At 43.3% G+C, this 24,759-nt stretch overlaps 1 pseudogene; it reads right to left on the bottom strand.

Moving 5' to 3' along the window:
• The window catches only part of LOC131317232 (protein ROOT HAIR DEFECTIVE 3-like), a 38,380-nt pseudogene extending 19,537 nt beyond the window's left edge, over positions 1–18,843 (bottom strand).
• Positions 18,844–24,759: the final 5,916 nt, after the last annotated feature.

Genomic DNA, 24,759 nt, shown 5'->3' with positions numbered 1-24,759 from the left:
TTTCACTATTTCTTCTCTTTTTTTCTTTTTACAAACTATATAAAGAGAAATCTTAAGTCCATAACACAGGCAATCAATCAAGTGAAAAGTGTGTAGAAATCAAAATGCAACTAAGTCCTACACATGCACAACGTATGCACGTTCCTTTGAAGCACCGACACCTCTAGAGATCGAAATATCACAGTGTCCGACACGGTGGGGACACGCCACGTGGTGTGTCTCATAATTTAATTTAAATTTTTTATGGCTACACGGCTGAGGACACAGGGGGACACGGCTGGAGACACTGATGGCGACACGGCAGGGGCCAAATTGAAATTTTAAAAAAAAATTGGGGGCAAACTATAACTTTTTTAAAAAAATTGGGGACAAATTATAATTTTTTTAAAATTTCTGGGTGTCAAACTATAATTATTTATTTATTTAAATAAATAAATATACACGTGGCATGTCCCCCATCGTGTCCGTGTCCCTATTTTTTTAGAATTTCCGTGTCCCCGTGTCGGTGTCGGTATCGGTGTCCGTGCATCATAGACACGTTCGATACATCGAAAAAATAAAAGAAAGAGTTGCCGACCTGGTCCGGCGAGCGGCGTTCCATTGCAAGAGCCAACTCTTTTTTTTTTTGGAAAGACGATAGCCAACACAGCCAAGAGGCTTGATGGTGGTTTGTAATCGCCGCACTAGTTAAGTGAGAGAGTTAGAGACGACAGCAATGAGAATGTGGCAGTGAGCCCCAAGGGATTGTATGTTTATAACTCTTCTAATCTTCTCTCGGGCTGTGTAAAAAAATTTAAACTTAGGCCCATCCCTGAGCTCAGCCCACTGCCTAAGCCCCGTTCCGCCAAGGGTTCTTAAAAAATAAGGACTTATTTGCAATTTTCAAGCTTAAAAATAATGGACTTACTGAAATAATTTTTGATTTTGTTTGCATCGTTCAAAAGATCTCATCAAGATCTATCAAACAAGATTTATATTGAACAAAAAATTATTTCAGTTAGTCAATTAATTTTAAGCTTAAAAATTGCAAATAAGTACTTATTTTTTAAGAACCCTTGGCGGCACGAGTGCTAAATCAAAATGAATTGTTAAATCAGCCCACAAAAAAACTTTTAATGTACAATCAATCCCTTCCGATTTTATTACTGGGGATAAAAATATATGTAAGGACGTGTGTGTATATATATATATATATATATATATAGAGAGAGAGAGAGAGAGAGAGAGAGAGAGAGAGAGAGAGAGAGAGAGAGAGAGAGAGAGAGAGAGAGAGATCGGGGTAGGGTACTGTCACCCCGACCTTACCCGGACCCAATTGAGTTTTAGAATTTTTACCCCGACCCTATATCCGAAAATATGGTGGAAAACCCGCCCCGTTCAGGATAAGGCAGGGTAGGTCCGATTGCCAGGAATAGGTGTCAGTGAAGATTATAGGAAAACAAAGGGTTATTTTAAAAAACATCCCTCAACTATGATGGAATCTCACTTAGTCCTACTAAACTAAAACCCCCTCATAGTGGCCCCAAATACCGAGAAAATAACTACCCGTATGCCTACATGACCTATCAATATATAGGAGCTTCATACATCATTCTCTTTTTTTTCAGATTTGCATTCTCTCTTCTCAAAAGATGTAGATCCTCTCCAGTCCCGTGTTTGTTTGGGGGACTAGAGGTTGGATTGGACTATTCATCCCCCACCTCTCCGATTTCCATGTTTGTGTAGTTTTTAATTCTAGAACCATTAGTCTTCATCGGACTAGTAATCCTTCAAAAAAAAGGACAAAACAATCCTAGGGAGGTATGGGCGTGGACTAATAGTCCTCAAATGCCGCTTATATGGCTTAGGAGTATCACATAGGGCAACTCTATATACTAGTTCTGTTCCAAATTGCTGGTACTTTACCGGAATTCCAACATTTTAATGAGACATGCAATAAATGGAATCACACTTTAAAAAGACATTGATTTTCAACAATACCTTTATATTTCAACTTTTGAATGACATCATTGTTATTGGTAAAATGACTACTCAGTATTTTGAAAGATTGAATATATTTTGTTTTGACTTTTCAAAGAGGATCCCAAGGAGTTGGCCAAGTGGTCTTGGCCTGGGGCTGGGACTTAAGGGTTTGCTCCCTAATCCCTGGGGCCACCTCACCCCGCGCATTAGCATGTGAAACGGTTGTGGAAGGGGTTATAGGGTAGTTCGAGGTGCGCGCGAGCTGCCAAGAACATTACAAAATAGTATAAGGGACGAGCAATTTGTAACGGAGAGTGTTTGTGATAATTCTAGTTGAAAGAAACACTATTTCTATTGACCTTGATAAAAAAAATATTACAGTTTAGCATCTCATACCATATTTTAATAATCTTGATTGAATATTTTCATTTTAATAATACAACATTTTGCAATAAAACAAAGAGACCTTTTAATATCAACCTGAATTTAAAATAAAAAATTATGTCATAGTTCATTATTTGGAACCGAAAAAGAACTTTTTTTTACCAACCTTTAAAAGAAACTTATGTTATATTTCATTATTTTGTACAGGTACAAAGCCTTCTTACAAAGCTTGCCGAAAAAACTTATTCTGCAGTTCATCATTTTATAAAAAGAAATCACTTTTTGAGCTAACCCCTATGAATACATTACAGTGGAGTATATCGTTCACCATTTTGGCATTTTGTACAAAAATAAAATAAAATTTATTTTACAAACCTTGATGAAAATACTTAGGTAGTACTTTTGCAAAAAAAAAAAAAACCCAGTTTCTACTAACCCTTATAAAGAAAATTATATTTAACTTACCCCTATGAATAGATACCATTTAGGTAGTGATTTTTGGGACTACAAAGTAATCTCAGAGATCCTCCAGCGTATTTTGGGATATTGATCATATCTAACAAGAGAAATACTTATTTACAGAGCAACTGCAAACAAGTTGTTCGCAGCAGTAACCAATCGCGACCACCGTCTTGATTTTGATGAAACTTTGTGTTTGGTTTGTTTTTTGAAAAGTTTTTTGAAAAATAGTAGGGGTAATAAGTGGAGAGAGATAGAGAGAGAAATGTTGGAAGTAGGTGGAATCTAGGGGGAATTTTTTGAAAAATTATTTTTGAGAAGCAAACCAAACAAAGTACCGAGTTTCATCCGGGGAAGAGTTAAAGTCTTCTCCGGAAACATTACAAAATAGTATAAGGGACGAGCTGGCCCAGAACATTACAAAATAGTATAAGGGACGAGCAATTTGGAACGGAGAGTGTTTGTGATAATTCTAGTTGAAAGAAACACTTTTTCTATTGACCTTGATAAAAAAAAATGTTACAGTTTAGCATCTCATACCATTTTTTTAATAATCTTGATCGAATATTTTCATTTTAATAATACAACATTTTGCAATAAAACAAAGAGACCTTTTAATATCAACCTGATTTTAAAATAAAAAATTATGTCATAGTTCATTATTTAGAACCGAAAAAGAACTTTTTTTTACCAACCTTTAAAAGAAACTTATGTTATATTTCATTATTTTGTACAGGTACAAAGCCTTCTTACAAAGCTTGCCGGAAAAACTTTTTCTGCAGTTCATCATTTTGTAAAAAGAAATCACTTTTTGAGCTAACCCCTATGAATACATTACAGTGGAGCATATCGTTCACCATTTGGCATTTTGTACTAAAATAAAATAAAATTTATTTTACAAACCTTGATGAAAATACTTAGGTAGTACTTTTGCAAAAAAAAAAAAAAAAACCCAGTTTCTACTAACCCATATAAAGAAAATTATATTTAACTCACCCTATGAATAGATACTATTTAGGCAGTGATTTTTGGGACTAGAAAGTAATCTCAGAGATCCTCTAGCGTATTTTGGGATATTGATCATATCTAACAAGAGAAATACTTATTTACGGAGCAGCTGCAAACAAGTTGTTCGCAGCAGCAACCAGTGGCGGAACCACACTAGGGCAAGCGGGGTCACGCGACCCGTTGAGTTCCAAAATACCCTTAGAGCAGGTATAGTTTTGAGGAGTATTTAGTAATTTTTCCCCAAAAGATAATATTTTTGCCCTGAAAATCCCAAAAAATTATATGTGTGGTAGATATTTAACCCCACTGCAATCAAATCCTGGGTCCGCCCCTTGCAGCAACCAATCGCGACCACCGTCTAGATTTTGATGAAACTTTTCCGGGAAAGAGTTAACTCTCCCCCGGAAAAGTTTCATCAACATCTGGACCGTCCAGAATGGGGCCCACGCCTCGACCACCATTCTGCTGCTGTCGCGGCCTCCTCCACTCCATACCCCGCGCCTCTCCTCCTCCTCTGCCAAACCCACCACTTCCGTTAACTTCAACGGGCACCACCCTTAGGGGACCCACACCACGACCCATCTGAACACCAGCCTGCTGCTGTTGTGGCATGTACGACCCACCAACCTGACCCATCTGGCCTCCACTCTGTTGTTGTGGCCTGTAGAACCCACCGTTCTGACACATCCGACCACGGGACCTATTGGCCCAGTGCCGCCCGCCGAACTGGGTCTGACCACCTGTTTACACCCATTTTTGGCCAAAAAGTCAGAAGGCCGATTGGTCGGTTCAAAGACGGCCCTCGCGGAAAATTTCAGACTTGGGAAGGATTTGAAAGTCGGTTGCCGGTGGTATTGGGCCGAAACGTCACTCCAATAAAAATCAGGCTTGGCCCGACTCGTAGAAAAGACGAGGCCCTTCAGTAGGTCCAAATCAGTTAAAGGCCCAAGGCCTGAAACAGTCAACTTGTCCCGTCCAGGCCAAACTTAAAAGCATGTCACTACGATAAGGCAAGGCCTTCGAGATCAAGCCCAAATCAGTAAAGGCTTGGGATTTCTCACCAGGCTTAAGCTCAAAAGGCTTACAATGGGCGAAAGCCCATTATTCACCTATAAAGTTCAGGTCCAAGTACGAGAAGGGCCCGCCGTTTTAGCAACTCCGTTTAAAGCCTTGAATAAATAAGAAAAGGGCTTCAGGCTGCTCCCAAGCAGCTCAAAGGCCTGGAAGCTGCTCTCAAGCAGCTCAATGGCCTATAATATTCTTGCTAAAATAGGTCTGGGGAAGCTGCTCACAAACAGCTCAAAGTCTGAACTAGTGGGACCCTGCTCTTTAAAATGATGCAAAGCACGCAACAGGTGGCATGCATGCAGCCCATGAAAATACTAGTGCATAACTCTTACAGACCTAGGCAAGCTGCTCACAAGTAACTCACCCAGATTTGCCCGAGCTTCTGGTTCTTGATTCTTCTTCCGAAAAGAACCAGGTTCAGAAAATTTGAAGGCCCACGAGAGATACAAGGTCCAATGAAATGATAAGAATGTTGGTCTTCAGCAGTGGTGGGCCCGGAGGGAATCCACTCAAACAATAGTTTGAGTGTTGAAGCAGCTCAAAGGCCTGGAACAGAAATCCTTTTTGCAGAGAGAATAGAGGTTTCTCAGGCCTTTGCCGTTCTCTTGGAGTGAAAGGCACGTTTTGTTCAGAGAATAGCCCCTCATTGGACCATTTTGAAGCTGCTCAAGCCTAGACCTCTGCTAGAAGGCCACACGGCAGCCATGCATTGGAATATTTTTTGAAGCAGCTCAAGGCCTGTGCCTCCTATAATTCTCAGTTTTGGAGGCCTTGGCAGTGGTCCACGACCTCAAAAGCTTACAGCTTATGCACCTATATTCCCATTTCTTTCAAGCATTACATGTATTCACTTCAAAGTAGTTAAAGTTTTATCACATTTCTTGTACCCAAACTTCATTGAATCGATTAATGGAGTTCGTTTGATCCTTTTTTACTGCATTGTCTTTCTTTCCATTGTTCTAGCAACGAGTGGGAAATACTTCAAGTCCTTAGCCCGACAAGGCAACCAACGAATCATCACGAGGCCTTACCCTTTAGGTCGAGCACGATCACTCAATAGAAGTCAGACTTTGAGGCACGAAGGCCTTAAAAGCAATTCGGACAGACTTGTCCTGGCACGCCCTCGCATTCCAAGCCAATTTGGTTTTAACACTTTTTGTGGAGAAACATTTGGCACGCCCGGTGGGACCTCTTATCGTTAAAGGGTGACCATGGCGAAGAAAGATAACCAGAAAGGCATTTCAGCTTCTGATCCTCTGGAGGACCCAATCCTCCAACAACCAACTCATGACGAGCTAGGCAGAGGCCTTGAACAGCCTCTCCTCAGCGTCCAAGATCTGAACAGGTCTATGGGCAGTGTACGAAACTATATGCTGGAGACCAACCGCGAGATGTCACAAGAAATTTCTCAATATGTTGGTTCAGCAATGACAGAGATTCGAGATTCAAACTTGCACCTTGCAGCTTCTATGGGGTCGCTCACGACCAATGTAAATGCGGTGTCCGCATCCATGGGTGACTTGGTGGCCATGATGAAGGAAGAAAGGAAGGAAAAAGGCCTTGCTGACCTTCCCCTTCAAACACCCGTGATGCCGCACTTTGGGGTGTTTAATGGTTTCTCTGAACGTCCACCCCACGGGAGTTACACTTCACCACAACCACATGGATTCTAGGCTTCTAGTTCAGGTGGAGGTTGGGCCTAGGACGGAGCGCATCATCAACCTCAAGACCCGACAGGCCAAAACCCGTTAAGGCCTGTTGAGAATCTGGACAGGCGTTTCATGATGGGGGGAAGCCCCACTCCACGTCCTACTTTTGGAAACCAAAATGGCGGGCCTCCTCCAATGGGAGGAGGCCATACTCCCCACGTAGTGCCCCACATGGGATTCATACAGCAAGATGCTCGGGGGGCATGGCACGGCCAGCGACAGCCAGCCAACGCTGTGCAGATCAGGCCGCCACCCCAGGAGTATGCAAGGCCTCCCCCCCTCGAACAGGTACCCGCCAGAGACCAGATCATAGCGCTGCTCCAAGAGCAGTTAGGGCCAGAATTTAGGCCTATATGGAGGCCTATCTATACTAAGCCCCACTCAGACGAGGTTGATCAACTATTGTTCCCAAAAGGCTTTCGAGTACTGGAGTTCCATACTTTTTCTGGGGAAGACGCAAAGGAATCGACAGTGGAACACGTAGCCCGATTCCAAGTCCAATGTGGGGAGGCAGGGACTAAAGACGAGTGAAAGTTAAAATTGTTTCCCAACTCCTTGACGGCCACCGCCTTTACTTGGTACATCAATCTGTCTCCCAACTCCATTCAAACCTGGCGACAAATGGAGGATGCATTCCACCAACAATTTTATAGGGTGGAGCCAGAGGTCACAATGGCAGACTTTTCAAGCTTGTGCCAGCTATCAGACGAAGGAGTGGAGACTTATTTGGCCAGATTCAAGAAGGCTCGATTTAAGTGCAAGGTCTCCCTGCCCGAGAAGGAGTATGTGAGTTTGGCGTTAAATGGCCTAAGCTTTGAATTGAAAAAGAAGTTCTACGAGGCGGAGTTTCGGGATCTCTTTGAGTTATCAGCCAAAGCAGCAAGATATGAGCGGATCTTAAGGCAGGAGCAAGACCGCATGGTCGCCTCAAAGGGAACCTACTATAGGGACCCCAATTATGAGGTGACCGCGATGGAGCCCGGCTATGAAGCAGAGGTGGCTGTCGCGGAGTTGATCAACAAGAAGCCTTATTTCTTAAAAGCTGGCAGGTTGGAAAAGGCAGATTGTGCATCACCTTCAGGCAAGTCAAACCGGGTCTACACATTCGACATTACCAAGGCTGAGGCAATCTTCGATCAGCTCATGGCCGACAAGCTTGTGAAGCTTCATCCGGGCCATAAGTTTCCTCCAATAGAGGAATTGAAGGGCAGAGAGTATTGCAAATATCATAATTCGTGGAGCCACACCACCAACAACTACATGGTCTTCCGAAATGATATTCAGGATAAGATCGAACGTGAAGAGTTCAAGTTTGAGTCAAAAGATAAGAAGGCCATGGGGGTGGATGCAAATCCATTCCCAACAGGCCTGAGTACCAACATGGTGTCCTTTAACATGAGGGGCATGCCGAGTAGCTCTCCAAGGCCTAAGATCAGCCTAGGAGAACCATCTAGGCAAGCACGAAGGCCTACTTATGAAGACTCGTCTTCTGAGGAGGATGCCAAAAGGCCTCGTCGAGTAAGACAGACTGAACAGCGGCCATCCCGGTGGAGCAGGCCTGCGTGAGAAATCAAGAAGTTCTTCACACCAAGGTGCTCGCTGGTTTGTAACGAGTGCGGACAGACAGTCGAGTCATCCAGACCGCAGCTGAAGAGCATGGTGGTGAGGCCTCCAGAGTTTAGGCCCGATCAAAGACCAGAAATGCGCAAGCGTCCATCCGTCTTCTCACGTCTTCGGTCTGGCCAAGGGAATGAAATGAGGCGTGACTATGAATTTGAGGCCTCTTCCTCGGCAGAGAGAAGGCCTAGGATCGTGAAACCTAAGAACACTCCTCTAAACGAGTGATCTAGAGTTGAACATCCTAAGTTTCCTTCAGAAAGGCCGCCTTTGTCCAGGTCACAGAAGCGGCGTTATCAAAGGTTTAGGCAGGCCACCCAGAGGACAGAAAAAGGAATAGATTTGGAGGATATGCCTAAGGGAGATCCTTTAGAAGACCTAGAAGCTTTGAAGCAAGGTAACATGGAGGTGGATTTTCGCGAGGAAGAATTCGTCATGAGCAGCAAAAAGGGCAAGGAGAAGATCCTATTTCAAAGGAGTCTTTCTTGTTCCGAGGAGGATGAGACGTCTAGGCCTAGAAGGGAGCGCAAGCCCAATGAGAGAATGGTAAAGGAGATTCCTACTAAGCCTCCACGCCAAGTAAGAATCCTTCAAAGGACTGAGCCGGTGGCCAATACTCCTATTCCAAAGCTGGGTGATCGATCGGCCTCGGGGGGCAAGCAAGCTTTGAACCCATTTGCCAAAGAATTTAGGCCCAATCAAGGCATTTCAAAGCCTTGCAACATGGTTTTCATTCTGCCAGAAGAGGCGATGGCCAAAGAACACCAAATTTCCGTCATGGAGGGTGACATAGAGGAATTGGGAGAGACGGCACAGATCTTGGGACAGTCTTCCAGGCCTGTGGAAGCTGTCTCATCGGTGATTATCTTGAAAGAGAAGGCTGAGAAGGAGTAGGCCGAAAAGGCCGCTTGTGCCATTTTTGAAAAACCAACTTCAAAAGCTGCCAACCACATTAAACCCTTGTACATCTCAGGATGTTTGGATGGGATACCGGTCAATCGTTTGCTGGTAGATAATGGTTCGGCTGCCAACTTAATCCCTAAGTCCATGATGTATAAGTTAGGAAAGACCGATCAAGACCTTATCGCTTCCAGTGCGAGCTTGACTGACTTCACCGGAGGCGTCACCGCTTGCCAAGGTATCTTGATCATGAAGTTGACGGTTGGATCCAAGACGCTCACCACTCCGTTCTTTGTGGTCGATTCGCGGGCGTCATACAACGTCCTGTTGGGAAGGGACTGGATCCACGCCTGCATGGCAATCCCTTCAACCCTACATTAATGCATAGTGTTTTGGAACCAAGGCGACGTTGAGGTAGCATGGGCAGATCATAGGCCTTTCCTTGCTTCCACAAATCATGCAGCAGCAATGTTATATGACCCGTACATTGGCCCAATGAAGGTAACAGGCCTGGACAAGTATGGCCGCCACAAAATAGTCTCCCTCTCTCCACAGGCCTCCGTAGATGAGTTAAGAAGGCTTTTCCAAGAGCTAGTCGGCCCAGATAACCACAGGCCGATCGCTCCCACAACTCAAGCCATTTCCAATGTCAGTACGACCGATTGACCAAAAGGAGGACATGGCTCTTCAGGCCATGATTGCACGGTTTAGTTCTTACCTGATGGAGGAAAGAATGTATAGGTCATGCGAAGAAGAAGGACCCTCGCCGATAAGAGCAGCGGAATTCATCTATGAGGACGAAGGCCTTGCAAAAGGTCCTGACGTGATACAATTGGAGGATCTAGACGCAGCCCCAGCCAAGCTGGATGACTTGAAGGCCGATGTTCAGGATCCATTACAAGAAATCAACTTGGGGGATTCTGAGCATCCTAGGCCTGTATACATCAACCAGCTCTGGCCCAATGAGGTAAAAGAGAAGCTCATTCGGCTAGTAACGGAGTTCAAGGTTTGTTTCGCATGGGATTATGATGAGATGCCAGGCCTCCCAAGAGATCTGGTTGAACACAAGCTGCCAATACAACCGGGATTCATGCCGTTCAAGCAACCTCCAAGAAGGATGTCAAAAGAGGTGGAGCTTAAGGTCAAGGAGGAGATCGAGAGGCTTCTTAAGGCTGGTTTCATTCGAACGGCAAAGTACGTGACTTGGCTTTCTAATATTGTCCCGGTGATCAAAAAGAATGGCAAGATTCGAGTTTGCATAGATTTTAGAAATTTGAACCTTGCTTCGCCAAAAGATGAATACCCTATGCCATTGGTGGACCTGATAGTAGATGGAGCGTCAAAACATAAAGTGTTGTCTTTTATGGACGGGCATTCGGGTTACAACCAGATCTTCATCAATGAGGCCGATACCGCCAAAACAGCATTTAGATGCCCAGGTGCTCTGGGGACATTTGAGTGGGTTGTGATGGCATTCGGCCTAAAAAACGCAGGAGCCACGTATCAACGGGCCATGAACGCCATTTTCCATGACTTTATCGATCGTTTCATGGAGGTCTACATCGATGACGTGGTAGTAAAATCACAATCCTACGACGAGCATTTGGAACATCTCCGGAAGGCTTTTCAAAGAATGAAAAAGTTCGATTTAAAGATGAATCCTTTGAAATGTGCCTTTGGGGTGTCCGCGGGAAACTTTCTAGGGTTTTTAGTTCATCAACGGGGGATCGAGGTTGACAAGAACAAGTCGAAGGCCTTGATGGAAGCAAAACCTCCGTCAACAAAGAAGGAATTACAACAGCTCCTTGGATCCTTAAACTATTTGAGGAGGTTTATTTCGAACTTAGCAGGGAAAGTCAGGGCCTTTTCTCCATTGCTGAAGATAAAGGACCGAGAGGATTTTGTTTGGGAGGCTTGTCATCAGGAGGCCTTTGAAGCAATCAAAGGGTATCTAGCGCGAACCCCGGTCTTGATGCCTCCAATTAAGGATAAGCCATTGAAGTTATATATCTCTGCGGCTGAAGACTCGATTGGAAGTTTACTGGCCCAAGACAATGAGCAAGGCATGGAGCAGGCGGTTTACTATTTAAGTAGATTGTTAACTCCTTGTGAAAAACGATATTCTCCTATCGAAAAATTGTGTCTTGCCTTGTACTTTTTAGCAATAAAATTGAGGCACTACATGCTGCCCGTTTCTATTTATATCATGAGTAAAACAGACTTAATCAAATTCTTGCTAACTTGACCTATCTTGAGAGGCCGAATTGGCAAGTGGTCCTTGGCCTTAATGGAATTTAGTTTTTGTTACGTTCCTCAAAAAGCGCTGAAAGGCCAGGCCTTGGCAGATTTCCTGGTTGATCACCCGTGTTTGGAGGTCAGCGATGAAGTCGGCCCTGGCCTGGATGCGATGGAGGTAGCCGTAGAACCTTGGAAGTTGCTTTTTGACGGATCTAGAACGCAAGAAGTATCAGGCTGTGGGGTTATCATAATGTCGCCTGAAGGCCTGAAAACGGAATTGTCCTTCCAATTCGATTTTCAGTGCACGAATAATCAGGCTGAGTATGAAGCAGTAGCGATCAGCCTTGAAATATTGAGAGAATTAGGGGCCGGAACATTCGAAGTGATAGGGGATTCAAGCCTTGTAATAAACCATTTAGCAGGCACGTTCAAGTGTTATAGCGAAGAGTTGGCACCTTACTATATGGCCTCAATGCAACTTGTACAAGATTTTGACGATGTGACGGTGAGGCACGTACCAAGAAGAATGAACGAAGAGGCTAATAGTTTAGCTCAGGCCTCAACAGGCCTGAAGCTTTCTCCAGGCACCTTGTCTAGGGCTGTAGCGGTCCAGAAAAAATTGTTGCCCTCCGTCCGAAGAAGAGGATTAGGTCTGCCAGCGTTTATAGTAGATCCTCTCGAGCCAACGATCGAGGATACTCAACGAGGAGATGAGCTACAACAGAGTGGTTGGCGTGATCCCATCATCTCATTCCTCAAAAATTCGTGTACCAAGGTAACAAAGAAGACTAGGAGGAGGGCCATTAGCTATCTTTTGATAGGCGATGACCTGTACAAAAAGAGTCTAGAGGACGACTTACTCCTTAAATGCCTTGACGGGGTGGAAACTTTGAGGGTGATGGGTGAGGTACACGAAGGTGTTTGTGGTGCCCACCAATCAGGTGTCAAAATGAGATGGTTGATTAGGAGGTATGGGTATTATTGGCTTAGGATTCTTGAGGATTGCATCCGATATGCTAAAGGATGCCAGGCCTGCCAAGCCCATGGCCAGGTTCAACACGTGCCAGCAGCCAACTTCCAGGCCGTGATTAAGCCGTGGCCTTTTAGGGGATGGGCAATGGATCTAATAGGGATGATACACCCGCCGTCGTCTAAAAACCATACTTTCATTTTAGTGGCCACGGACTACTTTACTAAATGGGCCGAGGCCATCCCATTAAAAACTGTGAACCAGCAGGATGTCATCAAGGCCATAAAGGAGAGGATCATTCATCGATTTGGCATTCCCCAACACTTGGTGGCCGATAGAGGATTGGTTTTCTTCGGAAAGAAGGTCCAGGCTTTTTGTAGCCAGTACAACATTAACCTATCCCATTCTACCCCTTACTATCAAGGAAACGGACAAGCGGAATCTACAAACAAGACCTTGATCGGGATAGTGGAAAAAATGGTTGAGGAGAGCCCAAGAGTCTGGCATGAGCTTCTGTCCGAGGCCTTGTGGGCCTATAGGACATCCAAGAGGGAGGCCACTAACGTTACTCCTTATATGTTAGTATATGGCCATGGCACAATATTGCCAATGGAGGTCACCGTTAGGTCAACAAGGTGGGCTTACCAGAATGGCCTTACCCCAGCAGAGTATTCCCAGGCCATGCTCATGGAATTGGAAAACCTAGATGAAGTGAGGCTAGCAGCCTTCGACCATATGGTGGTCCAAAAGCAACGGGTGGCCAAGGCCTACGACAAAAGGGTCAGAAGGAAAAGCTTTTCAGAGGGAGATTTGGTCTGGCAAACCGTATTACCTTTAGGTACGAAGACCTCCAAATATGGGAAATGGTCTCCGACGTGGGAAGGGCCCTACCAAATTTGTCAAGTCTTTAGGGGTAACGTGTATCTCCTTATGGACTTGGATGGTAAGGTCCATAAGCACACTATTAATGGCAAGTTTTTAAAACATTATTATCCTACCATATGGGAGATGGGGGATTTTAATGAGAAACGGCCATCACAGACATAAGCACATGAGCAGAAAAACCAAAGGCCAAAGGTAAAGCCTTTCGGCCACGTTTAAACAAGCGAAAGGCCTGGCAGAAAGGGAGTCGCCAGCCAAAACACAGTCAAAAAGGCCTAGGCGGTAGTAGGCCACATCAAAAACAAAACAGACTAGCCTCAGGCCTGATAAAAAGAGTTTTAGGCTAGACTATTGTAAGCAAAGTTAAAAGGGTGTAGGGCTACGATTATTACATGTTTTGTGAAGTTTAGAGCTCATTTTCCAGGCTGGCCTTGAAACCTGTCCAGGCCATAGTGGCGTCATTGATTACTATTTTTGCTCGATCCCTTGAGGCCTCGGCTGTCGATTTTTCAACCATCAAAGTCTGGAGAGCATCTAAGGGACCTTGTGCAGCGTCAAGAAATTCTTGCCTCCTCTGGGCTAGCGAGGCCTCATGCTGTCCATGATCTGCTAATTGCTGTCGGGCTTCAATCAACTGTTGGTCTAGGGATTGGATGGTTGAGAGGAGCTCTTTGCGCCTAGTCTTAGCCGTTTCAATCTCTGCCTTGAGCTCGTTCCGCACCCCAAGCCCCTATTTCAGTTCTTGCTGCAGGTCATCGATCTTGGTGAGCTTGGAGGCCGCAAGGGTACGCTTCTCGGTGGCCGACATGAATGACCTCTTCAGATTTGGAAGATCCCGGAGGAAGAGTTGTAAGGCGGATTCAGCATTGCTTCCTAAGGCCTGGGATTTAACCAGGATGTTCATCGATTTTCGAAGGGAAGGGTAATGGTCTGGTTGGAAGGCAGATTCGATGCCCAGGTTTAGGGCTGCCTTCAGGGTTTCCTTGGCTTGATTGATCTCTTCGGGAGTGAATGATGCTGGGGTTGATGACCCAATACCACTACCAGAGGTTCCTCAAACGGTTGGGTTTACGAACTCCTCCACGGTCTGGAAAAACTTGTCAAAAGATTCATCATCCAGGTCAAGAAGAATGGGCTTTTTCTCGGCAAGGGAGTGAGTTTTCTGTGTTTCGTGTGACGAAGAGGTGGCTTGAATTTCCCCTTTAGAGTCCTCAAGTTTCTCTGAAGAATTGGGATCGTCAAGTTCCTGCCAAGGCCAGTAGGGGTTTAGGGTTAACAATAGCTGAAAATAGAACCAAAGGGGAATATCGCCTTACGTGAACGACGGGAGTACTAGAATCCGATTCCTCAGAAGAAGTACCCCTTTTGATCTTCCCCTTTACAGTTGCTTGTGCCCTTTTGGTTTTGGCAAGGGCAGGCTTGGTGACCCCGCTGCCAGTGCTCCTCTTGGTGGCCTAATGTTAGAAGAAAGAAGTGGTTAGAACTAGACAAGAGAAACGCAAGAGGTTAAAGCCAAGAAGGGATGAACGAGTACGGGCATAGGGGGAGATTCCTCTTTGTCCAGGGACTTGGTGGAACTGCCCCTTGTACGCCCAGCAATAGCCGCCTCGATGGCCTGAACAAGGATCAAGATGCATAAAAATCAAAATCCACAAGTTAACAATAGTAAAGGCCTAAAGATTGAGATACCTTCGGGGGGAGACCATTCCCAGGCACGGCCTTTGAGGCTGATCCAGGGAGCATCTTAGCTTTCTTGGTGACGTTTTCCTGTTGTTCGACTTCTTCATCTTCGAGGCCTGTATCAATCAAAATTGTTAGAACAAGGAAAATATGGCAATAGTTTATTTTTATGAAAAAGGAGACCAAAGCTTACTCCTCCTTTTCAAAGAAGTTGCTGAAGTAGTCTTGGCTTTAGAGCCACCCTTCTTGGGCTCGGGAGGAGGAGGAGGCATTATCTCCTTTAGGATTTCTTTCACAGGCTTGGAGAACAGGGGTTTGATGTAACCTTTCCACCAGGCAGTGAACTCGTCGGATTTCTCGGGGAATTCAGAATAAGGGAGGAGTTCGAAGTCAGCCTTGGCCTTGACAAAATCATCCTTAACTTTTTCCAAAGATTTTAGTTCAACGATAGGCCTTGGTGTGAAGTTCACATTCAGTGATGTATAGGGAGGAAGGGGAATGAGTTAAAGCAAGCCGTATTGTTGGGCAAATTGAGCAGCATTATAGAACTCGACTCCAGACTTCTCATTTTTCGATTGGGCACTCAGACCAAACAGCAGGTCTCGGGAGATTAAGAAGCTAGCCCATATTTCTTTTTGGTCATCATCCTCCTCAAACTCAGATGGATAGGCTTTGAGCCATGCAGGGACCGTGTCCCTCTCAAAAGGCATCCAACCCGTGCCCATTGAAGCCAAGTCGGTATAGAAATAACGAAAGCAGGCCTCGAATGTATGTTCTCGAGGAAAGAGGTCACGATAGTGCAGGCCGTAGCATGTGTGTTCGGGGTTTTATTGGGTTTCGGGCCCAAAGAGGGAAAGTAGGTCCAGAGCCATAAGGTCATAATCCATAATGGACCAGCAGCAAACACATAGCGATTCCCTAAAAGGTCATGCATTCCTCTGTACAAATAGGCCAAGATCAAAGGGGCCATGGCTAGCTTGTGACCCGAAGCCAAGGCCTTGGCCAAATCCATGAAATCCTTGGTAATCCGACTCGAGGAAACACAGAAAATGAATTTGTTTAGCCAGTAAAGCAAAAAAGCTACATGCTCCTCTTCGGTTACGTCCCCTTCTCCGTGGAAAAAGGGAATGAAACGGGTATAAGCTAGGAACTCGGAGGCAGGATACTCAAAGACAGGAGTCTTTTGACTTAAAAAACAGTTGGCCTCAACGCCGTGAGCGCGGAGGCCGGTAAGGAAGCATATGTCTTGTAGTGTCGGCCCCATCATCCCAACCCTAAAATGGAAGCTGTTAGTGGTGGTAAACCAGAATTGGGCCGCAGCAAAAAAGAGGGCATTGTCCATGTTTATAGCAGACCTACTAAGCATGATGGCATCATGAATACCAATTGATTTCCACAGATGGCCCTTGGCCTCGGACACTCGGTCCAACCAGGAGAGGTACTCCTTGTCAGGCCGAGGCCATAATCAATTGGGATTGGGTTTATGGTAGTTGCTCCAGTCGAGATCGACCGAACCGAAAGGTAGGGAGTCTTCGGCCAGGGGATAATACGCGGGGAAAGAAGAGGGAAACTCACCATCGAAGGCCGGGCCGAGCGCCATTCCTGATTTTGCTACGGTTTGCAGGATCAAGGTCTCTGCGTGGATTGGGGTTTCTTCTCCTTCGATTATTTGCATGACTTGGGTCGCCAAGCTTGCTGCCTTCTGCCGAGGTTTTTTGGGAGCCATGGTGGGGGTAAAGAACCAATGAGTAGGGTTTGTTTTTGTTTTCCCTGAGGAATGAAGAGAAAATGGGGCAATTCTCGGTAGTGGAAAGAAGGAAAATGGAAATGGGTTTTGGAAATTAGAAAGAAGAAGTGAGTTATAGAAGGAGTAAATGAGGGGGAGGTATAACCGCCCACCACCCCTTCATTTTTGGGAAATGGGAAGGACCCATGTGGGTTAATCATCACCCCCTTTTCCTAGAACGTACTACTCTCTCTTTCTCTCTCTCTCTCTCACTCTCTCTCTCTTTCTCTCTCTGTTTTCTCGGTAAGAGGTGGTGCCCAGAAAAGACAAAGGATCTTTAAAAGGGGCGGCTGGTTTGAAATTCGGGAGTTACAAGAATACCCGAGGTTTGATCAGGTGTAAAAGGAGCACCGAATAAATTGCCGTTACACCCACATTTTCAGGATTAACCCGATAAAGAGGCCAAACTGGAACTGACACACGCCTCGATTTCTCGAATAAAATCGAGGCGTGGGGGGGCAATGTTTACACCCAATTTTGGCCAAAAAATTAGAAGGCCGATTGGTCGGTTCAAAGACGGCCCTCGCGAAAAATTTCAGACTTGGGAAGGATTTGAAAGTCGGTTGCCGGTGGTATTGGGCCGAAACGTCACTCCAATAAAAATCAAGCTTGGCCCGACTCTTAGAAAAGATGAGGCCCTTTAGTAGGTCCAAATCAGTTAAAGGCCCAAGGCCTGAAACAGTCAACTTGTCCCGTCCAGGCCAAACTTAAAAGCATGTCACTACGATAAGGCAAGGCCTTCGAGATCAAGCCCAAATCAGTAAAGGCCTGGGATTTCTCACCAGGCTTAAGCTCAGAAGGCTTACAATGGGCAAAAGCCCATTATTCATCTATAAAGCTCAGGTCCAAGTACGAGAAGGGCCCGCCGTTTTAGCAACTCCGTTTAAAGCCTTGAATAAATAAGAAAAGGGCTTCAAGCTGCTCCCAAGCAGCTCAAAGGCCTGGAAGCTGCTCTCAAGCAGCCTAGAATATTCTTGCTAAAATAGGTCTTGGGAAGCTGCTCACAAACAGCTCAAAGTCTGAACTAGTGGGACCCTGCTCTTTAAAATGATGCAAAGCACGCAACAGGTGGCACGCATGCAGCCCATGAAAATACTAGTGCATAACTCTTACAGACCTAGGCAAGCTGCTCACAAATAGCGCACCCAGATTTGCCCGAGCTTCTGGTTCTTGATTCTTCTTCCAAAAAGAACCAGGTTTAGAAGATTTGAAGGCCCACGAGAGATACAAGGTCCAAAGAAATGATAGGAATGTTGGTCTTCAGCAGTGGTGGGCCCGGAGGGAATCCACTCAAACAATAGTTTAAGTGTTGAAGCAGCTCAAAGGCCTGGAACAGAAATCCTTTTTGCAGAGAGAATAGAGGTTTCTCAGGCCTTTGCCGTTCTCTTGGAGTGAAAGGCACGTTTTGTTCAGAGAATAGCCCCTCATTGGACCATTTTGAAGCTGCTCAAGCCTAGACCTTTGCTAGAAGGCCACACGGCAGCCATGCATTGGAATATTTTGAAGCAGCTCAAGGCCTGTGCCTCCTATAATTCTCAGTTTTGGAGGCCTTGGCAGTGGTCCACGACCTCAAAAGCTTACAGCTTATGCACCTATATTCCCATGTCTTTCAAGCATTACATGTATTCACTTCAAAGTAGTTAAAGTTTTATCACATTTCTTGTACCCAAGCTTCCTTGAATCGATTAATGGAGTTCGTTTGATCCTTTTTTACTGCATTGTCTTTCTTTCCATTGTTCTAGCAACGAGTGGGAAATACTTCAAGTCCTTAGCCCGACAAGGCAACCAATGAATCATCACGAGGCCTTACCCTTTAGGCCGAGCACGATCACTCGATAGAAGTCAGACTTTGAGGCACAAAGGCCTTAAAAGCAATTCGGACAGACTTGTCCTGGCACGCCCTCGCATTCCAAGCCAATTTGGTTTTAACACTTTTTGTGGAGAAACACCACCCCAACCCCAACCCGCTCCTCTTCCGCCGCCGCAGCTGTGGCCGTTGCGGCCACGGCCTTGTCCGGAATTTCCGGTTCCACTGTGGTGGTGGGGGTTGATGTTACTGTTTCGATCCATTTTTGGGAAATCTAATCAAAGACGACTTGCTTTTCTCTCTCTCTCTCAATGGTACACTAGTGATGGTACGAACCTCAGTGAATGGACAAAGTGGGCGGAATTCAAAAAGTTCGGGGTGGAATGACGAAAATGGGCTTTCCGTGGGCGCTAAGCATTGAACAAAATGAACAGTTAAAGGTGGGAGGAATCTGGTGGGACCTAGATTGATCGATTGCAGGTAGAAAAGTGGGACCAATCAAAGAAAAAGAAAAGGAGAGTGGGTAAAGGAAGTTTAGAGCATGTACACAACACTCTCCAAATGTCTCTTTAAGGTATTTTACCTAACAAATTAACCAAAAACAAGCATACAGCAGTTAGCTAAAAGGTTAGCAAAAATATATTTCGGTACCATTGCTCGGTATATAGCCCGAGCAACTGTTCACTAGGAATCCTTTTTATATTTTCGACTGACACAAATTTTCTCTCTCTTGATTTCTCTGCTTCTTCGCCTCTCCTTCACGAGACTTCACGCTTGCTTCGAAAAGAGTTTTGCAAATCATCAACCAGAAATCCACGATCAAGCCATATGTGAGTGGGATTTTTGATCGAGCAGAGTTTTCACCCTCGAAACAATGGAGGAAGAAGATGACGCAAACCCACCAACTGGATTTTCAAGAAAACCAGGTGTTTCTAGAAGGGTACGTGGAGGCAGACAATGATCTGACAAGGACGAAGATCTAATTCTTGAGGAGCAGTAGAAAGTCGGCAGAGATCGGCGCATGCTCGTCGACGATCGACGCATGCTCGTCGACTTCAATTTGTGGGTTAATTGAAACTCAATTTGTGGGTTTGGGGTTTTTGCGAATGACGTGTGAGAGACTGACAGAGGGAGAGAGGGGATAATATTTTATTGTACTATATAAGAATAGAGATGATAATAGAGATAATTGGTGTTGGATTAAGAGAAATTTAAGTAGGTAAAATGAAAAAAATGAATTGTTGAGTAGGTAAAATACATATATCTGGTGTACATGCTCTTAAAGATGAAGAAGGAATGGAGAGCAACTATCTTAAGATCATCTGGCATTATTTAGGGGTCTATATGAGCCGGGTCGAGCCGAGTGAGAGGTGCGTAAATATGTTTATTTACATTTTCTAACTTAAACTTGTTAACGCATTCGTAACGGAGTTTGGTATATTTATGTGTTAAAATATGTATTAGAATAAAAATGGGTCCTACAAGTGTGTTAGATACTGTTAACATAGAAGTGTTTTAATAATTTGGTAAATATGTGTGTTAAAATATTTATTAGGATAAAAAATGAGTCTCACAAGTGTATATTAGGAGTAATAAACATTTATATTTTATAGTTGAAGTTTGAATTATAGAGGTGGGACCCATTTATTATTTGCTAGCATAGTTGCCAAACTTGGCACACATGCTAGCACGCTACAAGATTTAACACGTTCTACCACACAAATTAATGCAAGCATTGTGGCACAAAAAATATTTTTTTATTTGTTAAGTCTTAACACACACAATTAAACACACTAGTTAGTATACTCATTGTGGATGCTCTTATGTCTATTTAAAGCACTACTTGAGGTTTGATATTTGTTAAGAACCTTAGCAGAACGGAATCTAAAAAATCAAGTTAAATTACCTTAAAAAAATCAAAAGCTTTCCTTAAAGAAAGCAGATTGGACAAGTCATATCAAAAAAACTGACTATTTGAGTTTTTTCTTGGATATTGTTTAAAATATTTGTGTAAAAAAATTTACTTTTCTAATTACTGTCGTCGAGACAAATTAATAGTACATAAAAATTTGACGCAAAACTTATAAAAGTGAAAAAATTGAATAAAAAAAACCCCAGCGTTTTTTTTTTATCACACAGTATAATTAGTGAGAGTTAGCAGGGTGTTCATGGAGTCATTACTTCAATACTTGGGTCGTGGGTTCACTTTTTATGCTAATGGACATACATACCTGGAAAGTTGCTCATTAAGGTAAGAAAAATTCTCTTCCTCTCCCTCTTCTCGATCTTCTCATGTTATGCTTCCAGCTTCTTCATGTGACGTCAAAATGAGACCGATCACGGATTAATATTTGACGATTCAAACTACTCCTTTTGTAAGTTTCTAGTATTTGTTTAAGGTACATGCAAAATAACCAAGTTCATCATATATAGATGTCATTTTAATGACTCATTTGTTACAAGAGATATAAACAGTCAGACTTTGGCCGTTTATTTCTCTTCAAGAAAATCATATTTCAACAAAGCTTTTATCATTCTTTGATCAATTTGATCGATCTTTTTGCATAAACGTTAAATATATAAGGCTGCGTTCTCTTGGACATAACTTAAACTTAACTTAAATCTGAAAATTTTGTCTTTATTTAATTTTTTTTTTTTTGCCTTTGTTAGTTTTTCGTCAAACTTTTGTGGGTTATTGATTCGTCTCAACTAAAGAAATCGAAAAAGTAAATTTGTTTTTACTCTTATCCAAGTATTTTGAGAAATAACCATTTTTTATGTAATGCCCCAATTTTCGGGAAAGTTAAATAAATAAATTTAAAGCAAAGTTTAACATTTATTAAATAAAAAGGAATATAAAGTCATTACAAGCCAGATTATTTTCAAATTTATGTTACATTTATTTAAATAGATAGGGGAAGGGTACTAGGGTAAATTCTACTCCCAATCTGGACGTCTATCTTCTTCTGCGTTATTTTGCTCAGCACCGAACTCCTTCAAATTATAAAATTCCTCTTGTTCGTCTCTAAACTCTGGCATAAGATGTCAGGGTCACAAAAGTAATACCTTTAGCAATTAAGCCCAATAGCTAACTCATACCTCTATGTTCCATATACTAACAAAAATAACATATAACAATTTTTCTATAAAAAAAAATAGCATCACAGAAAATAATCGAAGGTGTCAGTGTCTTTCAGAGTTATCGCAGCATTTCGTAGACCGTGTCATCATTTTTCAAGTATCGATTCCACTTTCCATTTTACTTTCTTGAGCACTGGTTTCGCTGACCATCTTTCAAAACTTACCGGGCTCCCAGGCTAAGTTCAAATTTTGCCACCCAAAAGTACTGATTCCACTGACCGTCTCTTTCAGGACCTGCTGAGCTCTCAGTCTTTAATCATTTCCCATTTCACAATGCATATACGGCACTAGTTCTGCTGACCATCCTTTCAGGACCTACCAGGCTCCTAGGCCACACACGTACACTCGAGCTATAATTTCGCCGACCATTCTCTCAGGACCTATGTAGAGACTCGTGAATTATTATGTTTTCTTAATTGTTTAAATATGTAAAATATTGTATTTTGAGGTTGTATTGATGTTTGGGAAGTGTTGATAGCAAGTGGGCTTAATTTGGTAACCGTCACAAAAAATTCTTTTTTTGTCCAGCATGAACTGGTACTGGCTGTCGCCCGGTACCGGTACGTAATGTCCAGAAGTTGTGTTTTTGGCATTTTGAAGGCTCTTGAACCGATACTGGGAGTCACCCAGTTCCGGTACATATTGTGTTTTTCTGCAATTTTCAGCACGCATTTCAGACGCCTATAAATACCCCCTATTGTCATTTTTCACATCCAAACCCTCGAAATAACCCTAGAAACACCCCATCTTACCTACCTAACTCCAATCTCACCCAAGATTCTTGATTTCACCTTAAATCTTCAAGATCTAAGGGTTGTCAACCTCAAAATTACTTGAATCTTGCATTTGGAGAACAAAGGGTAAGTTTTGTGTTCTTGCTCTTACCTTGGGGCTCTCTCTCTCTCTCTCTCTCTCTCTCTCTCTCTCTCTCTCTCTCTCTCTCTCTCTCTCTCTCTCTCTATCTCTAAATCACTTGTTGATCTTTGTTCATTTATCTTGTTTTTGGGTTGTATTCACTCTAGATCTTGTATCTAAGCTTGGGTGGAGCTTATTTTTGGAGGATTTAAGCAAATATCTCTCGGTAGACCTAGGATTTTGCTCAAAACCTACTTTGGTAGGGATTTCTCTCTTTATCTACAGGTTTTGTGGTGAGTTAATGTGATATTAGTGTTTGAATGCTACATATGGCTCGGTGGAGCACTTTAAAGCTTGAGGAGTGATTATGCTTATGAATGCTATATTTTCGTCTCGATTGTTATGATCCATGAGTTATTTATGACGTGTTTGATAGTGTCGAAAATGTGGTTGTCGGTGTGAAGTTGAGTGTGGCGTTTATTGTGACGCAAGGGGTGGAAACACAAAGTCGCAAGGGGTGGAGTTTATTGTGACGCAAGGGGTGAAAACACGAAGTCGCAAGGGGTGAAAATTGGTTGGAAGTGTGTGTGTGTGTGTCCATTTGTGAGAATGTTTCGATATTAGTAAATGGTGTTGATAAATGTTGTCATCGAATTCACCATCTAGCTTGATTCACCGTATCCATGTATCTCATCTCATTACATATAGATTTAGTAGAGATTTTCCTACTGGGCTAGTATAGCTCAACAAAATCCTTCTTTTCAGGTTCGAATGCCGGTCAATAGCGTGTCTGCATCGAGTGTTGAGATGTGAAGACTTTTTGAAAGCTAACTACATTTTAGTTACTCATTCATCTTTGTAGTTAACATTCTTTTGATAAAGATGGGTTTGTAACTATGTATTCAAGAATTTCCTTTTGATTAAATAGTTTATAAGTTATCAACTTATTCGTATTCGTACTTAAGCTTATTTTGTGGCCGGTGTGCCAATATTGTAATTTACGAAACTTGGGGACTCGATTTGTAAATTAAACAGGTGGGAATTTCTTTTGAGTATTATTTATCCTATGTGAGAATCTTTCTTTGAATTGGTTTATTTATTTAAGTTAAAAATCGAAGGCGTGACAAATTGGTTAGAGCGTCTAGGTTTGAATACTTTGAGACTGTGGGGAGACTTATAGTCTCATGGGTTCAAAAGTTACGCCTTTGCATTCACATATGTGTGCTTGAGTGTATTGACATTATTTGGATTACTTGGCATTGCATTTTAATATGGTGGAGTGGCGCAGAATTGTTTTACCCGTTGTAGGGGGATGAAAACAATTGGTACTTCGAATCAACTGGATCGCAACGGCTTATTCGTGCCTCTTCACCGGAACCCTAGCTCGACGTCTGAACCCTAATCTGCAAAATAGACAGGGGGTGAGTGCACCTTTGCCTCTCGTGGCAAAGGCCCTCCGATGCTTTTGTTAGTATCACGTACTAGAAAACTCAGCCCTAATTATCAGTAGGAAAGCAATAATAATGCAATATTGCGTACCTTTTACCTCTAGGTTTACCTCATATTTATAGATTTATGGATGCTTGCTGTTCAAGCATCCTTATTGCCATAGGATTCCTAACTCGTATAGGAAACCCAGGTATCAAGGAGTCTCATTTCCTTTATCAGTTTATGGAAAAGAGTCCTTTTATGATTCTTTTCCTTTAAGAGCCGAACATCCCATACTCGTTGGGTATCTTTCTCAGATCCTATATTCTTGGGATCTTTATCCCTTTATGGGACATGACTACTCTGGAATCTTCTAGAGTATTCCCTCTGCTCCTACTCTTAATTGGAGCTCCTTCTCTGTTCGGCTGTCTCATGGCCGAACAAACGGCTTGGACCAATTACCTCACATGTAACCGGTCCTTGAGCCCGTACTGTCCTGTCTATATTCAAACTATGGTCTCTCGTACCATTTATTCGGATATCGATTGCATTGCTTTCAACCCGTGATTACTCGTATCACATGCTAGGTTCTTTACATCATCTGTTCGGCTGTATCATAACCGAACAGTCTATTTATAGCCATGACTTCTCACAACACTGGTCCATATCGCTGTTCACCGAACTGCTCGGCGATAAGTCCAGTCGTATTTACCACGAGTTCCCAAACATCACGTGTTTGGTAACTAAATGTATCTGCTCGGGAATACCTCCCTACAATTGCTCCCCAGCTTCATGTATTTACCACTGTTCGGGGGTAATATATGACGCTTAGAAACAGAATTCTATCTAGACCAAACTCTTTTGA

Source organism: Rhododendron vialii, chromosome 2a (assembly GCF_030253575.1).
Source record: "Rhododendron vialii isolate Sample 1 chromosome 2a, ASM3025357v1".
Taxonomy (NCBI): domain Eukaryota; kingdom Viridiplantae; phylum Streptophyta; class Magnoliopsida; order Ericales; family Ericaceae; genus Rhododendron; species Rhododendron vialii.
The sequence above is the reverse complement of the archived record's forward strand: the minus strand, read 5'-3'. Positions and strand labels throughout refer to the sequence as shown.